The 18,514-nt window shown below is 40.7% G+C and overlaps 1 long non-coding RNA gene across 1 annotated transcript; it reads left to right on the forward strand.

Annotated features, from left to right (window-relative positions):
• The first annotated feature begins 801 nt into the window (after positions 1-801).
• LOC136296218 (uncharacterized) lies at positions 802-13,238 on the forward strand. Its single transcript, XR_010722880.1, has 3 exons — positions 802-928; positions 9,564-9,727; positions 13,098-13,238. It is a non-coding gene; the product is annotated as an uncharacterized lncRNA (long non-coding RNA).
• The last annotated feature ends 5,276 nt before the right edge of the window (positions 13,239-18,514 follow it).

Raw genomic sequence — 18,514 nt, forward strand, 5'->3', positions numbered from 1 at the left:
GGCTCCATTCCAATCTCTCTGTGCACCTCTGGCAGCCTTTGGTTGACAGCTTTTTGGGCAATGGAAGCTTTGGGGATGAATTCAATCAGGAAAGCAGTAAAAACTAAAGTGAAGGGAAGTTTTCCTTTTTGTGAGATGATGCAGCATGGCAATAATCTGGAAATGGATGGACTGAATAGCTTTTTTCTTGCCTGATTTATAAGTGAAGTAGACAAAATAAAGAGGAATATACTTCCATGAATAATTCTACCTCAGACTTTTCATCTGAAACCAGTTTGAGTTGCTCACTATTCACATTTTCCATTTCTTAAGCTAATCAGTATTCACAGTTTCCAGGATTTTTTAATGCTTAGTATTCAAAAGGCCAGATTCATAACAAGTGCTAACTCATTTTGATCTGCAATAAGCCACAGCATTTTTCACATTTTCCACAAAATCAAAATTCTGGAGACAAAACGACCTTTTTTCCCCAGCATCTTTATTCTACTCTTGTAAAAGGTGTTCTCAATCTTTAACTGATAATTTGACAATGTTTTTGCTGTTATGAGCCACTTTAGTTCCTCACTAGCTTGTGCTGTCAGTAATAGCAAACTGATCATATATTAAGTATGGTCTGTTAATTTTTAATTAAGGAGAAGAAGAACTCGGCTGATTAAAAACATTTTCTTCCCCTTCATTCATAGTGAGTGTATCTTAACCACACCTGACAGCACTTTACATCACCAGAAGAAACTCTCCTGTGATGGGTGTGTTTGTGTGGTCCAGGGGGGTGCAGAACTCAGCTGAGTTTGGCCAGAGAGGTTCATGAGCCACAACAGTCCTGAAATCTTTGGACTTCTTTTATTTCCAAAGTCTTCTCCACTTCATTATGTTTTGTGGATGCCTTAAAAGTACTGCAAAGGCTTCTGAGGAGACTTGTGGAATTCAGGTTCGTGTCTTTCTTTTCACTTTTGATGTTTGTGCAGTACATTTCCTTCCATGCCAAGGAGGCCAAGCGGTCACGGCTGCTTTGTGTTGTCCCGGGCTTCAGCAGTTTTGTACACCAGGGATTTCTACTGACCTGCCAGAAACCAAAAATTAAGAAAAGGGGAGAGAGAGAGAGAGAGAAGGACCAGCCATAGCTGGTCTAAATAGATTGCAAATAGAGACATAATTTAACTGAAATTTCTGATTTTAGGAGTACTCCTTGTCCATTGATTTGGTGTGGAGGAAAATTTGCTGCCCTTATTTTTTTTCTGTATTACACAGCTTGTTTACTCAGGAAATATGCTTCAAACCTTCATGTTACTTTTTAGATACAAGAGTTTTTAGGTTTTATTGAATTCCATACATGCTGTATAAATAAATAGTGCCCTATTTTACTATGACAATCAATTTTACCCATGCCAGAAATGAAATTTCCCTGATCAGCATTTGTGGCTGATTTTTTTTTTTAATTTTAAGATTTTGCTTTAAATTTTTAACCAAGTAAGTTTTATGGTGAGAGCAATTAAAATTGGAACACATTTGGTTCCAGCAGCCCCTTGGATGCATTTCAGGCATTAAAGTCCCTTGCTTTGCCTGACCTTTCCTTTCCCTCCTTTCCTTTCCTCATTATCTTTTTTTTAATGCAGCAAATATAATAGGTTTCGACCAATTATCATGATTTCTTTTGCAAAGGTTATCACTTTTTGGTATATTTCTCTAATTTATTATATGTTTGTCCATCTTCATTTTATTCCTACTGCTGGCATAACTGAGAGTTTGGAACTTGGTTTTAGATTTTTTGCAATCAGCTTTCAGTAGTAAAGTTTTGGTCACTTAGTTCTAAATGCTGAAACAACATATCCTGTTTTAAGGTTTTGGGTTTTCTTCAAGACCCTAATATGGTGTTCATTATCAAAGGACAAAGGGCACTCTGAATTGTAATAAGGACTTTCTGGTTTTAAATTCCATTACTTGCATTAAAACCACTTACTGCCACTAAGAAAAATGAGTATAACTTTGTGCAGTTTGTGGCAAATAGGCAGTCTTTTGATATCTTATAGCAGAATGTTTGAGTTAATAGGCCTGTACTTGAAAGTCCCCTTTCACACCATTGCTTGCAAGTGCGTTCTGTGTTTTTGTTTAAGTCTGACATCCATGAAAAGACAACCAAGATCTGTTTCTTATTGTGCATTAAAGAGGATTCTTTGGAAATTGCTGAATAACTTAGCAATATGCTCTGTATCATTTTTACTGATGACAAGACAGATGTCATCTCTGGTGCATCTGTCTAGAGTATCCTCTTGGATACCTTCTGCGTATTGCAATCTGCTTCCTTTCTTCCAATAGGAAGCACTTCCAAAAACTCTGTTAATTGGCAAATGCCTAAATATTTCACTCATTTGCAAGAAACAAAAATGGAGCATGCTGACTCTTGGGAAACAATTCCCAATAATAATGAGTATTCCATTTATCAAAAAAGAAAAAACACACAACACCCCTACTCTTAATTCAAGAGCAAGGCTGCTTTTTCAACAGGAATATGTGGAATCATTTTAAACTTTCAGGTCTTTGCTATGTTGTGTTTAATGACCACAGCTGTACAAAGTTGTCTTCTCTTCCAGTCAAGGTCAGGACAGATGGTCAGACCTGGAGAGTGACTTTTATTGTATTTTCATGTTTAGATTCATTTTATTCTGTTTATCACTTTTGTACTTGAAACAACAATGGGGTTCTTTCCAACTAAAACGCTCTCAAACCAAGATGTAGGCTCCCTCTCCCACTTGTGAGGCCACCATCTCATCAGGCTTCATCTGCAGAGCACATCCAGCCCATTTGTGTAGTCCTTGCCCTGGGCTGTGCAGGATGGGTGCAGGCGGTGCTGAGCACTGGCAGCACATGCCTGTGCTGGGGAGCAGTTGGAGTTTAGCCACTGGTGTCTCTTATGGAGAAAACTGCCAAACTGCATAAAAATTTGGTGTAACGCATGTTTGAAGGGCAGCCTAAAATAACCAATGCTCCAGCTGCCCGCTGGTACACTCAACATAGAGACCTAGGTGAAAAATGGGGAAGTTTTCCCACTGTCCAACAAGGCTGAATAGTGGACAAGTTCTTTAGAAAGAGAACAGCAAAAAGAGCGGGGCAAAAGGGGAGGAAGAGAGACAGTGGGAAGGAGAGCAGAGGAAGCACCTCCACAGGCAGGCTGTGCATCCCCCCAACACCGCTGAGACAGGCTCAGCTGCCAGGGGCTTTCAAATACATAGGGACAGATGGGTAGAGGGCATTGGCAAAAAGCAACCTGCCCTAAGTGGGGAAATGTCCTTTACCAAAAGTGAAGTAATTTTCAACATGTTTAAGTCAAGGGTCCTACTTATGATGCTCAATTGACACATTCGTGTTGTATTTAGCCTGCAAGTATTTATACTGACCATGACATGGTAACTCTGGGGAAGATTGGCTCTTTCCAGTCAAAAAGTCTCAGTTTTAGGGTTACATCTGGGGTGGGGGGTGCAAGAGGCTGCTTTTCTCTATACACATACACATACTTTGTTTTCTTTTTTAACAGCCAGTTCAGGCAACATCTCTGTCATCCTAACTTACACTGTGATTTTAAGATGTCATCAGAAGCATTTCTTTTAGTGACTGCCAATCGTTAATTGCTTCTCCTGTATGTCTCCATAAACACTACATGTAGATATATTGGTATATAATATTCATGTGTTTTATGTTTGTATAAACATACTGCTAATACCGTGTTTCTCCAATAGAGAGCTCTATAAATCTAGACCTCCAGAGATACCTTATAATGACTTAAACATTACACCAAACAAGAGATTCCAAGGGGACATGATCAGGATGTAATAATGGGCCAATGTCAAAAAGGATTTATGATTATTATTCATATGACTCAACCATATGCTCCAGCTACTGCTGTAATCTTGCTAGTCTTGGTCTGACATCTGTAGTGATAATGAGTAAAATTGCATTACACCACAGAAAAAAAATCAAGACACTTAAAAAATAACTAGTGGGCTGCCAGGAGAAACATTGACCTCCTCTGTGGGGTCAAGAGATGGTTTTAAAATATGCTGGATGCTCCTGACAAAGTTGAAGCACTCTGAGGATCTGGCAACCAGCTGTTCTAGCTTTATTAGAGAAGAACTTAAATATAATTGAATTCCTAAACCATCTGTATTTATCACTCCAGTTAAACAACAGGCATGATCCAATTGAGTTTACTTTAAAAAAAGGAAGTTACCCATTTCATTTTATGTAGGAGGACAAATGGAGATTGGGGAAGATACTTAAACAATGTCTGTTTCCAGGATCACCTGAACAGTCATGGTACCTGTCTGCCTTTCCTGGTTAAGCATCAGGTGTTTGAGTGACTACAGTGAAAAAAACACATATGTTTTGTTTGTTTCCCTCCAACAGTGTTGCTCTGTCTTGGTCTTTTATGGAGCAGCCCTCATCTCTGGCTGTGTGAGAGCCTGCGCTGGCTGGCAAACAGTAGCTCGTTTGTGTCACTTCCAGGCTTCCCTGTTCCATAGGAATTTAGCAAACATGCAAATACCTTCTGGAGAGATGTGCAGACACTGAAAACTCCTTCCCACTTCTGGACCAATTTATAGTGCTGTGCAAGGTAAATATGAGTGTAGACTTCCTTAGGTTCTGTCAAAGTCCATTAATGTTCTGTTACTGGCTGCAGCACTCAGGTGGAAGGTGAAAACCCGTTTGTTTCTCACAGGGAAAGAGAAAACTCAGGTGAAATGGCCTGATGTCAACCCCTGTAATCCTGCAGTGGTGGTTAGCAGATGGGCAGCGAGCAAAAGTCAAGGCAGCTCACGCATAAAGTGGGCTAAATCACAAACCACCAAAGTTGCTATAAAATCACGGCCAAACATAGCAGTAAAGGACAAATATTTAGGCAGTGTCAGTCAGTCAGCTAATGTATGTATCAGCATATTAGTGAGGAAATCCCCAGAAGCTCTGTGGGAGTTTTCCTTTTTGATCTGCCACCACCTGCCCGGCTGCTGGCACCGGCACCGCAGCCACCAGGCAGGCGGGAGCAGCTCCCCTGGGAGCCAAACAAGTTGCTCCTTAAGGCAAATAACCACTTCATTAATGCACAGGCAGGCCGAGCAATCAGCAGCAGGTGAGGAGCAAAAGGGAACCAGACCAGAGGCAAGTTTGTCTGCCTGCCCCTTCAGCAAAGCTCCTTCTCTGCTTGTTAACAGCAGCAAATGTTCTTCACTGCTGTCAGACTTGTACAAGCTCCATTCTGCTCACCAAACTCTGGTGCCTCTCCTCAGCCTGCTGAGACCCTCAGCCAAGAGACACGTTCGACATCTGTGAAGCCTGAAGTCTTGGCTCACATGAACACTAGCATGGACAGACTCGAGATGTTGTTTTAAGCACCTGACATCCTCCATCTGTCTTCTTTATTTTTAATTATTTCTTGTCTATAGAGTGACCTAATCAAACAAGCTCCCATCTGATGTCAAGGTTCTTTCTTTGCTTTAATCTCTTCACGTTTCTATATAATTTCTTTTTCCTCTGGAACTATCAAAGAATTTTCTTAAACAAGCCCATCAATGAAAAACAAAGTCTGCATTCTTGAATTCTAAGTCACACATAAACCGTAAAGATGCTGTTTGCTCAGTGTTGACAGAAGCAGTCGTCTGCCCTAATTTACCTTCATCGTATGTTTTTATTAGAGCTGTGGGAGCATGCATAAACTCACCAGGGGGACATGCACATTACAGGGCTCTTTTCTTAAACTCTCAGCTCTAATAAAAACACACAGGCTACAGCTCTGTCCTATACTGGACAGCAATACCTCTCTGTTCTGTGTTCTTGTCACATCAGAACAATAGTCTTTGAGAATATTCACTTGCTGGAAGGCATCACAACAGGAGGGAGGAATGGTCTTTGAGGAAAAATCTTGGGGAGTTGACTCTTCCTTGACATTCTTCTGCTCAGTCCTGCAAAAGACCTTAATGATGCTTTAACTCAGGTGTCAAGGCTGATGTCCCTATTTTTACCCAATTATTTTTCATATCCTTATGGGGAGTCCACTACCACTAACGAGCCTCCAACAGTAACTAAAATGGCCATATTGCTACAGGCTTACATTATTCTAGACAGGATTGCCATCCTCACTGCAAAATTTTTGAGGCCCTACTGACAAGGGCCTTTCTTGAGGCCCAGCTGGTCGGTATTAGATATGGATGTATACATCCACATGCATACACATCAAATGGAGACACTCTGAGCTCCACAGCAGAGTGGCTATCACTGTGGCTGATTGGGATGCTTCATATTTAACTTGCAGAAATCACCTAGATTAGAGAAAGGTATCATTTGATCTTCCACTTTTCCACAGATGCTGCCAAATAGTTTTCTAAATCAGTCCCAAATGTGGCCTGGTCTCTGTGTTAGGCCAGTGTGAATATAGTAGTTGTTTTGTTCCTCCTTGCTACATTTTCTTCTCCCCCCACGCTTCCTCCCAGACTTTGGGGCGAGAGTTACTGAGCCCCAGAATATCGCTCGAGTTAGACAAAACAAAGCTCCAATGTATGCTAGATATAATAACCTGCAATGTCTCCCCTGTCATCCCAAATTACTGGAACACAGTGTTCCAGCCCTGCCTGCCTACCTTCCTGCCTGCTGGAGAGCCATGCTCCCTCCTACTCAGCCAGACTAGTGCAGGGTCAGTGTTGTCTCCTTCTTGGCAAAATGTGCCGGCACCACACTCCGCTTCCCTTGGCCACAGTGCTGCTTGTCCTGATCACCAGCAGGGACCTTCAGGAATCGCACAGCTTCCCAGAGATGTTGAGGGCTTGCTGGAAATTAGTCACTGCCAGAAGTGAGTCAGGCAGACCAGGTTTCCCAACACCTGCCTTTGGCCTCCTCACTGGGAGTTAGGGGGAAAATTTTCCCTCCATGCCAGACTGGCAATTGCATGGTTTGGGAGCTTTGTTTCAAAAATAACTCTTTTGTGACACACTATGCAAGCCATTTCTGTAAAGATCCTGACTATGCATTCAGAGAGCTCTCTGCTATCATGAGGAGATAGGTCTCTGGCAAGAACTGTCATCAATTGATTGCTTTCTTACTGAAGTTCATTGTAAGTCTTTTACCTTACTTGTTCTCTCTGGTGGCTGTTGAGAAACAACTACAGTCCAAATAAATACACTCTTGGCTCTCCAGTGCCAGACACATATTGCTGCAGTCTCAGGTGCCTGTAAGAGCTGATGTACTGTTTCAGCTTTAGAGTTCTTACAGTCCTCAAAAAAGTCAGGTCCGTTGAAACAGTCTTTGCAGTAGGTCTCTGAAGAAACATCTCAAACATTCAGGAACAGCTTAGAAAGGCCTTGATAAAATGTGCAGCAAGTGCCAACAGCCAAGTCATCACAAGTACTTGAAGATAGTAGACTCTTCCATTCAATTTGGTGGACCAGAATAAAATGCTTTCCAGGACTACATGGTGAGGGAATCCACACCTACCACTTTATTGCAGTGCCTAAAGAGGGTTGAGCGCACACGGTGACACGCCTGTAATCTCTCCTGGTGTATTCGTTGGCACAGTTGGAAGATAAAGATGTAAAACTAAGATTTAGGGTAAATCAATGAAAATATGGCCCAAAGTGGTAAAAGAGATGTTCTCCCATAAATCAGTGAATTGCAATATAACATATTTTTTCTCCACCTATCCCCCCATACACTGCATATTGCGTCCTTCAGAGGGCTGAAGCCTCAAGTAACTCTGAGATTGTGTACAAGATGTTTTTAATTAGTGATGTTTTGTGCTCTATTTCACTTACTGCTGCCTTGCTCTTACATCTACTTGTCTTTTTTAAGAAAGTTAATGATAGAAGGGATTTAATTTTGTAGGATGCCCTTTGCTCTCCTTTCCACATAATTTTTCTTCTCTTTACCTGATTGAAAAAATCAGTAAACATGGCAGAATCCCAAAAGTAAGATCTGACACAGAGCCAGCGAAGACCCACCCAGACAGCAAACCAGATTTTTTACAGTTTTCTTGAAGCATGAGTATATGAATTTGGAATTCTAAGGGATCAAAAGGGCTTGTTTTGGTTATATTTGGTTTGCACATAATAACCTTTTGTTTGCAGCAACTGATGCTTAATGATGATCATGGCAGAAGTAATTCCATGTCAAGCAGACTCCTGCCAGACACTGGGAAAAAGTCCTGTTTAGTGTTGCTTTACTTTGTGAATAGGAATGATTGAGTACTTTCAAAGGTGATGGAAGGACAACATCATTTAAAAGTGCATTTACACACCCTAACGAAGGTCTTTTGGTACAATTCAACCTGTATTTTTGCCACTCTACCTAAGATTTCAATCCAGGTTCAGTGGCCAAAACCATCCCAAGGAAATTACCTCCCAGTGGTGACAACGTGAGAATAGTCAGTGCCACACTCATATCATAGGGATTTCATATTATTTCAAAGACTTTTCTCTCATCTTTGCAGTAGTGGTTTATGAAACAAATGAGGTCCTGTAAGTGAAAACATCAGTAGAGGAGTGACCTTCATACACAGAAGTATAAAATAACAAATCCAACATCCCAACTAGCCAACAGTGCAGGGCACACAGATGGAAGCAGACAAAATAAATTAAAGCAATGTTGATATCTGCTGTATTCCTCAGTGTCTTAGAGGACATGAAAAGTCTTCATACATTTTTCTTTTTATAGTTGCCTACATTCAGATTTTTACAAGCCCAGAACCTACTTTATAGATGTTTTCTCTGTCATTAGTAACAACTAAGGGAAGGACTACTGTAACTTCAGTAACTAATTGAGTGGTAATTTGATCATAAGTTAGATGGCAAAAGGGTTGGGTTGTTTTTTTTTTTCAGCAATAATTTTTGCTCTTTTTTGTGCCCTTTAATTTAAGATTAAAACCCACTTTTTCAAACAATCACCTTAAAACTCAGAACAAAAAAAAAACAACTCTTAGTAAAGGAAGTAGATGAATACTAGTTTCAAGATGTTTTTATTAGAACAGTTCTAGAAGAAATTGTTGGTGAAATATTGTTCTTGTAACTCAGTTTTCCTTACTACTGAGGAAAATCAGAAGCAGAAAAGGAGGTGGTTTCTGGTCACACCACAAGCCTACAGAATTAGGGCTCAGTCTGACTGTTAAAACTCATAAAATGTGTAGGCCCATCGTGTAATTCAGGGGACTCACCCCAAGGGGCTGGAAATTGCCCATTCACCCAGGCTTCCTCAACCAGATGTGCCAGCCAGTGTATCGACCTCCCATCCCTGTGTCTCAAATTTCAGTACCTGTGCCCCAGTGCCAACAGGAAGGAGCTGACACAACTCAGCCACAGTAGTGTCATGCCAGAAAATGATTTCTGTATTCCAGAGATTGATGTGTTTTATAGAAGTAACAAAAATGCCTTTCCATGTAAATTCTAGCAGTGACACACTGAGCTCAACAGATTTAACTCAAATAAGACTTTGAACAGTGCATCTAAAGTAGAAAAAACAGAAACTAAAAAACAGAGAGGTTTTGGTTACCTTTGAATTCTTTTTATTTTTGTTTTACTGTTTTATATGCTCAGTTCCCGGAGTTTCTGGAATTTTGAAAGCCTCTACCATGGGAAGAGGACCCAGCAAGAGGCAGATCCTAGGCACTTTTGTATACATGGCCCCATGTTTTCACCTAATGCATATGTGACATCTGACATATAGAGCTGCACAGCCAGCCAGCTATCCAGGCAGCATGGTAAGAACATTTTTGCTTTCTGTGTTTATTACACACCCTTCCAACACTTTGGGCACCTTAAACCAAAGTTATCAAACTACCACTGTGGTGCAAATAAGACAAAACTCTAGAACAGACAAAAAGGTAGGGTGCTGCCTTAACAACTCAACCAGCTGAAATATTTTCTCTCTGTAATGAAATGGGCATCTCCCACTCCCACACTTACTAAACAGCAAATTAATAGGTGGCTCAGTGCCGTGTCCATCTCACTGTAAGGAACTCCTTTGTAGCCTGTCTCATGGGGAGCAAAACATAGATGATGCCTGGAAGTTGCTTACAAAATTTTTCTCAGTCTGACCTGAAGATCAGGCTGTTTCCAGCCTTAGCAGCCTCTTGGAATCACCTATTCCCATTCCTGTGCTGCCCAGAGCTCCACTTTGCCGGAGCAGTGAGAGTGTCCTTGGCTGGCAGGCGAACCCCGGCAACCCCCGGGACTCACCCAGGGAATGGGGGCAGAGGGGCCGCAGGGACTGGAACTGCTGAGCCAAATAACCCTGTTTTTATTTGCTAGATACTCTCTTTTTGCCATGCAGTTTCTTAGTTCCCTCGGAGGGGTCCTTGTTATTGAAAATATCCTGTGATTAATGAAGCTGCTGGAGCGGATCCCACAGAGCCTCTCCAGGCCCGGCGAGCACCCGCAGGGCAGCGCCCCGCCGCTCTCGCCGGTGCAGCCTGGCACTTGCCCCGCTTCGAGCAGCCGGGGCTGGAGGGGTTAAATGGCTTCTGCCGTGGATTTTCCTAACGAGGGGTTGTGCCTGTGGGAGCTTGTAACTCAGCTGGTGTGCACCCACATCACTCGGGGCTGTGGGAGCCGCCTTTGCCGCCAGGGCTGAGATTACAGAGCAGTTTCCTGCCTGGCCTTGTGACCATGCACACACACGTGCACGTTTCCAAAATAACCCACTCTGGGGCACGAGGGGTTTTCTGGTGAATTTGCTACATGATAGAATGTGCAGCAAAACCTTTTGAGCTTTTCAGGGTTATGAGAGGATAGCAAAGATGTGCTTCCCATTAGTCAAAAAATTCCAGCCTCTCTCTATTCCAGTGACAAAAAATACAGCTGCAGTGAGACACTTGGTGTGCCTCTTCCCAAGCCTCCTCTTCTCCAGCCATCCATCTCTTTCCAGAAGGCATTGCTTTCGCTTCTCTCACTGCAAACACAAAAACTATTGCCCTCTGCTCTCTCTCCCTTCTAATCAAACTGGTTCTTCCTTTTCCTAGAAAATCCTTGCTTCTCATATTCCTCTCAATCCTTTTAATACAGCTGCTCCTCTGCTTTGACCAAACAAATGAGTGGAACTTGGCCCCATGTTGACCACCTAGAGGATCCCAAACTCAGGGTTCACAGGGAAGTGCCTCTGAGGATTTCAGTGCGAAAGACACTGTTTTATTCTCTCCCACACAATTGTAAGCAAAAGGCTGAATTACCCAGTTACAACAATATTTCAGCCCCAGTGGTCCCACGGTTTCTGTGGAGCATTGGCTGGAGTATTCCTGAGAACACTCCTTTGCTAAGGCCCCTACACTGGCTATTGTTTTCTTCCATTACCATGATATTTTCATTCAGAGAAGTCAAACCCTGTACCTTCATTCTGTCTGTCACTCACATGAGCAGACTTGGCTGATTTGGACATCAAGGAAAGATCTGGTCCTGTTACTTTTTTGGTATCTTCTTGTTAATTTTGTCTTCTGCACTTTAAGTTGCGTGAAGACATCTGACTTTTTAAAGCAATCTCTGTAATATCTCTAAATTAAACACTCTGTCTTGGTTGTTAGTTTGGTTTAACGCTGCCATCATGTACCATGGAGCTGCAAGCTCTACATCTTTTCAGAAAACAAACATGACTGACAGCAATCCTTACACAGAAAAGCTGAAGCAAACCATGCTTTGAAGGATTTTCTGTTGGGATTCATAATAGCATGGAGTTAAAAGAGAGAAAATAGGTTTCTTGGAGCATAAGATCGTAAAATGCTAATTTCAGTGACACAGTGGTGGACTGAGTAAATATAGAAAGGATTTATTATGAAGCTCTTTAGTGCTGTTGGCACTAACGGCAAATTGCTGGGCAACATTATATTGCCAAAATCTAGGAAAGAGCACAAACATTGAACCACTGTATTTTCAATGACAATAATGACTGAAGCTTTGGTATTGGTTGGCATCCCCACAAAAGGCACATGTTGGCATGTTCAGGAATGTAAATGATAGATCTGCTGCTTGAAGTTTATAATTATTTAATCAAACCCAGACTGCAGAACCTGGAGGGACACCGTGTATCCTTAAAGAAGAAGAAAGAGGGAGAAAGAGAGAGAGAGAGAGAGAGAAAGGAAGGTCATACTTTGCAAATGACGGAATGTATTGGTCCTCTGGGTGTGCCCACCAGGCATCTGGGACTGCTGCAGAGTTCGTGGGTGATCTTTCCTGCTCGCCACATCACCATGTATTTAAGTAGCCCTTCAGAAAACAAATTGCCGACAATCTCTTTTATGTGCTGATGGAAGTCAGATCAATTATCTCCATTTCCTTTCATGGAAGAAAGAAAATCTACAGATCAGGACAGGAAACCACTCATTTGATGAACTATTTCTACACTACTGTACACAGACACACAACCTCCATCCTTCCCTCCTGCAGACAGACACACACAGAGCTACAAGGCCTCTCTCTTCTAGACACACACAGAGAGGCACGTTATTTTCAGCTCACATTTCACGTTTAGATTACTATTATGGAATTTCAAGAAGACTTATTTTGTTTCCATTTCTTGCTTAAAAAAAAAAAAAAAGGAGAGAGATAATGAACATTCCGTTTTGAGAAATAAATCTCCCTGCACTCTGTGTTCTGGCTGTAAGAGCCTGAGTAGCAGAGCTCTGCTATGTTCCCAGCCCAGGCTTTGCTGCCGACTCAGTTTTCAATTTAGTCCTAGCACGATGGAAAAAGAAAAAACTCTTTCAAAAGCAGTAATTGTGTGTTTCTGGGGAGAGAGAACAAATTACTAAATCAAATTAGCATTATATTTCATTCCTAGACCCTAGGAGATTCAAGGATTTACATAATATACTTTCTTAAATTACGTTGTTAGTGTAAACATTAAGATCCTGCACAAAATCCCTGAGAAGTGATGCAGCGTTAGCTGATGTCATCATGCAATGTTTAAAAAAAGAAAAAAGGGGAAGAAGTGCCTTAGCTCCACATATAAACACATGATTGCACTATTTTTAAAAATAAACTTCAGGGTTTAAATATATTCTGAATAATATAATGTCATTAATCCATTCACTCTGTATCCTAAGAATACTTAAATTGTTTTTTCCTTTTCTGTCTTCACAGATGAAAATATTTGCTGTAGGGTATTCCTGGCTGTTGAAGATGAAATCCAGGCCCCACAAAGGCTGTGGAAGAGTTACTATGGATTTCAGTGGGGTAACCATTTGACTCCAAAAGGCAATTTTTGGAACATAAATGACTTATATCAATAAAGGTTCTCAATATTACTCTGCTTCGCACCCCAGATTTTCATATCTAGTGACCTTATCCTTATTCATATCACCGAATGCTCTATAATTCTCTCACATTTTTACTGATTTCTTTTTTACAACACTAATTTAGGGCCAAGTTTCCATGTGGGGCACCACAGCCCATTACTCCCCCATGGGTAGCTGTGCTCTCACAGGCTGCCACAACCAGCCAGTGGCACCAGGCTGCTGCCAGCTCAAGTTTAAAAATTCACTCTGACAAAAAATAATGCTGCCATGATTGAAATAAAGTGAAAAAATGGCTTCCAAGTCTGGAGCATGTGCATTTGATAATTAATCAGAGTATAATGTAGAGAATGTTATTGTTAATTTTATAAGTTTCAGGTTCACCAGAGCTGCAAATTGTAACGGGGAGATGAACTAAAATTGCATTTGTCTCCCAAGACCATATAAAGGATAGTCAATACTGTTGTAGTTGTTGGATTAGAGCTACCCATTTGAGGAGCTAAGCCACAACAGCATAAAGAAATACACAACTTATGTTTAATTCTTTGTAGTTTAAAGATGACTTGAAAAATCGTTCAAAACAAAGCATTGAAACATACACGAGTCAAAAAGCTTCACAGTCTTAAAAAAATTACTGCAGTGTTGGATTTTTACACTGGCCTGTGCAGTTCTGTCAATCCTAGAGTGCTCTATTTGTGTTTTCTGTGTTTCGTACAACAAATGCTCCCCACAAATTTGGGCCATGATACATAATATATTCAGGAAAACTGATTACTGAAGCAGAGTAGATAGGAAAGTTATCTCAAAAGCCACAGGGATAGGAACATTTTATATAATGAGAGCTCACAGTCCATACATAATTTTTTATTTAATCTACCTGTGCATAAAAGCCTATTATTTAAAAAAGAAGCAATAATTGGAATAATAAATTCAGCAGCTGAAAGACATACAAAAAAAAATGCAAACTGTAAAACATAAAGTTGCAGGCATTTTAAAACTTTTTTTACTGACAGTAATTATGAAGGGTGCATTTAGAGTGGCAGCATATTATACTACCTTCTACTACCTGGCAAATGGGCACTTATATTAAGAAAGAACCAGGAATAAATGGAAAATGACCCTTTTTTCTTATCTTTTCTTGACAAGGAATGTGAAATTTGCATTTAAATTTCCTGGAGTTTGTCCGTTTGTCAGCACCAAGGCCATCTCTGTGATTTGCGGGTTTTTCATTTAATGTTTTTCTCAAACAAAATGAAAAACTTTCTGTTTTAGTTTTCCTTTTGAAATCTCCAGTATTAACATCAGATTTTAAATTAAATACATGACAAGTGAAAAATGTGTGTTGATTTTTCAATTCAGAGTTCTTTCGAAAAATAAATTAATTATTTTTAAAAACCAAAATAAAGCAAAACAAGATCACTTAGGAAAGCCTTCACTCACTGAGAGGTTTGTAAGGATCAGCTGGACAGGTGAAGGAATATTTACAATATCTGATTTTACTCATATAAAAGACATAACATATGCACCTTTTTTTCACTCTTTTACAAAATATTTCATTTCCTGCTAAATATCCCGGGTGTGCTGCTTATCTGCTGTTCTTTCTCAAAGCCTGAATTTTCGAGTGAAGCAGATCCATTACCTAAATCCTCATCCTCTCTGCAGCTGATCCCAAATCCAGTCCAATCGAGGGGAGACCATGTGTGAAGCTGAGACGTGCCACCTGTTCATGCAGGCACTGCTTCCCTGAAACCAAAGGAGCTGCATCAGCCCAGCAGGACAACACTCCACACAGGGTGGTTTTAGCTGGCATTTCAAAACTGGCTCTATTTCTCAGTATTTGAATCATGTAGAACATATATTTTGCATATCAATGGGTTCATTACTAATAATATATCAGACCCCAATGCTGAAGACTAGTTAAGCACTGGGTAGCACTAGTAAAGCATTAATACAAATCCAGAAAAGTTGGGTTTAGTTATTAGCTCACTTTTGTTCCAAAAATGTTTTTCCATCTCAACATTTCCTTTTTTCTTTCTTACTTTTCCCAAATGACCTTGTTCTGTCCCAAATGCTATTGCAGTCTGTGCCATAGGACAGAAAAGGTCAGGATTGTGGGGAGCTTTTTATCAAGAAAGGTACAGACATGCCTTTGGTGGGAAAGGTGTGAGCACTGGGCAGCACAAATGTACTCCCTTACTTAGGCCAAACCGTGCACATGCCCCTGGCATGGCCTTTGGAAGGGTCTCAAATACAGTGTAACTAAAAGTACAGTACTGCTCTGATTGCTCATTGGAAATGCTTTGCTACCTGCTTGGAATGAGCCCTGTTGACAAACTGAGTGCTACTGAATGAACCAGTTTGCACAGCCAACCCTTGGAGATTTTGGCTATGCTCTTGCTTTGGAAGGTAGCATAGCACAGAACTAAGCAACCCAACACTGTAGTGCCAAGGGCATCTGAGAATATCCAGAAACCTGGGAGGATAGATTTATGCCCGGGATGACAGGATGTGCAAAGCATTTAAAAATCTTGTAAAGTTACTGTTAAAACTAGAAAAATACAAAAAATTGTTGGTGAAGTCCTATTTAAATTCTATTCTGCACTGTTTCCCATTGTGTTTGAAAACCTGGTAATAGTTTAGCAGCCTACCTAAGGAAAAAAAATTACTTTTCTGCAAGTGGGAGCACTGACAATATTACAGCAGCTGGGTGTCTATTACCCTAAGCTACATTGTACAGAACTAAAATGGATCTTCGTACAGAAAATTAATCAAGGTGGAAGAGAAAAATTTGGTTCATTAACAATCCCTGTCACTGAAAAATCAAATCATTTTTCACTCTTTATTTGAGTCCAATTACAGAAATATTGTTAGAAATTGTTTTCCTGTGACAGGGAGCTTTGACAGTGGTTTTTCTTTTTTGGCACTTTGCTTATTGCTCACGCACATTGCACCCATTGCTGAGTGGAGATTAACACCTGTTCCTGTTTTAACAGAAAATGATGGATAGTGCCATTACTGGCACAACTCTCTGTGAAAAAAATTAACGTTGCATGCACTAACTTCGTAGTTACAGCAACTACCACAATTACCTTTGAATCGTAGCTTGCACAGACCCTGCACCAAAGCTGATAAACTGTGAACAACCATCCTCCCATTTTCTTGGAGAGGGTTGGAGGCAAAATGCAAGCTTGTTCCATGCCCCCCTTGAGCAAAGGGAAAGCTCCTAAGTGCCCCTACCTCCCTTTGCCCTCTCAGCTAGCAATTTTCATAACCCTCCTCTCAAATATATATAAGGTTCTCACATTTCATTTTATAGCTACATTTGACTCAAATATGAAATGGATATTTATAAAGCCTGACTCAAATCTCCAGTGCTTATCTGGATCTTTGAAACCTGACCCCTGTGGCTAAATTAATGGGCACAGTTGTATTTTGGCTTTAAATATATGTATCAATGGTACCACTCGATATAATTCACCTCACCTGGTGTTGGCTGTTGGAGGTTTGAGTTCCAGGCTAGTCTGCTCATCAAGGTTCCCTCTAGAGCCACTGGGGATCAAGACTCGTCACTCCAGCAAAGACAGACTGCTGGCATTCACGGCATCAGTTGCCATTCAAAAGTACCTATTTCTCTACTGAACTATAGAGGGAGCCAACACAATTGGCTTGGACCAGGAGCCCAGCTGTTATTTAGGATTAAATTCTCAGTCATCTGATGAGAAGGAAAATTGCCATCCCCAGACAGTCACTTACTGCCTTTGAGCTGGACCAGCCAGGTAAGCAGCTGTCTGTCCCACAGCAGCATGTTCTGCTGGATAACTTCTCTAGCAAGGTAGAGAAGTCTCTGAAAGTATCTTTTCTTTTTCTCTTGTCAGTAGGCTGAGCTCCTTAAAATGAGATGTACAAAACTCTAAACCCATACTTTCTGAAATGTGACACTTAAAAATGTAGTTGTAAAGAGTCATTTAGATTATTAACTCTATAGCTAATAAAAATATTAATAACAATTATCTTTTCCGCAGCTAACTATGAAACTCGTCCTTTCTTTGTTTTGTGCTGAGACCAGAAAAAGTATCTTTGAGATTTAATCTAAATCACTTTGCATAAAAACTGTTCTCACAAATATATATATTTTCCAGAAATAAAACAAAAATTTCCATATCACATTTCATCTAATTTATCCCCATTCATACAAACCAAGCCTTATATCTTCCTGTTCACAGCACTGTGTTTTCTTTTCTTCTCTTTTTTTTTTTTTTTTCCTAGTGCATTTGTAGCATCTGGATCAAAGGTTTATGGATTCCTGTCTTTTCTTGAACCCACAGGCAAAGTAGCAACACAGCCAAGTTTTAAAAGTTTGCAAATCGTTAAGAAACAAAACAGACACAACACATGGTGTTCCCAAGAGAATTGAGACATGAAAGCATCTGTGTTGTGATGAACGTACACAAAATCTGTTGGGACTAGACTTAGTTGTATAGTAGGGCTTGGAATGCACTATGATTCAGTTCTCCTGTTGCAACTTTCAGGAATCAGTCTATATATTTTGCCACATATCCCCCAAATACTCTCTCTGCAATGGAATTGAACCTGCCCATTACTCTGGACTGAACCTCCAATTTTTGGACATTCTGATCTCCATCCAGATTTTAAGTACATGTCTCATAGTATGTTTTCTACTTGAAGCTCTGCAGAATTTTCATAGGTTTTGGGTTCTTTACAAGCTTTATATGAAAAACTGGTCATTGAAGTTAGGGGGGCTTTGCCACTGCTTTCAGGATTTCCTGTTGCTGTTTCTTTGCTGTGGCCTGTGATGACAGACTTTTCCTGGTCTCCTTTCCTGTGTCTCTACCTGACACTGGTTAGCCTGGCTGCACACAGGAGCAGTGTCAGGCAGGAAGCTGAATGTGTTACCTAGTGCTGGTATTGCCCTCGTTTGCCACTCTGCCCACAACCTGCTTTTTTCAGTGCCAGCCTTTAATCAGGCTACACAGAGGGACTAAGCCAAATGTCTTATGCAACCTGTGTAGTTGTGTTCATCAAAATGTTTGGCAAGACTTTTCCATATAGCCGTCTTGACTGGCACCAATAATACTGTCATCCTTTAATTTTATACTAATTGAAGCCCTTATCAGCTTTTCCATTGTTTTGCTTAGGACTGTTGCCAGAACAATTGACCTGTAATTACTATGATCCTTCTGCTTCCTCACTTTGGCTTCTGGCAGCATTGCAAATTTCTACTGTTCTCTAACAACCTTTGGATTT

Source organism: Chamaea fasciata, unplaced genomic scaffold (assembly GCF_029207755.1).
Source record: "Chamaea fasciata isolate MVZ Bird 193981 ecotype frontalis unplaced genomic scaffold, bChaFas1.0.hap1 SCAF_13, whole genome shotgun sequence".
In the NCBI taxonomy this organism is placed as follows: Eukaryota; Metazoa; Chordata; class Aves; order Passeriformes; family Sylviidae; genus Chamaea; species Chamaea fasciata.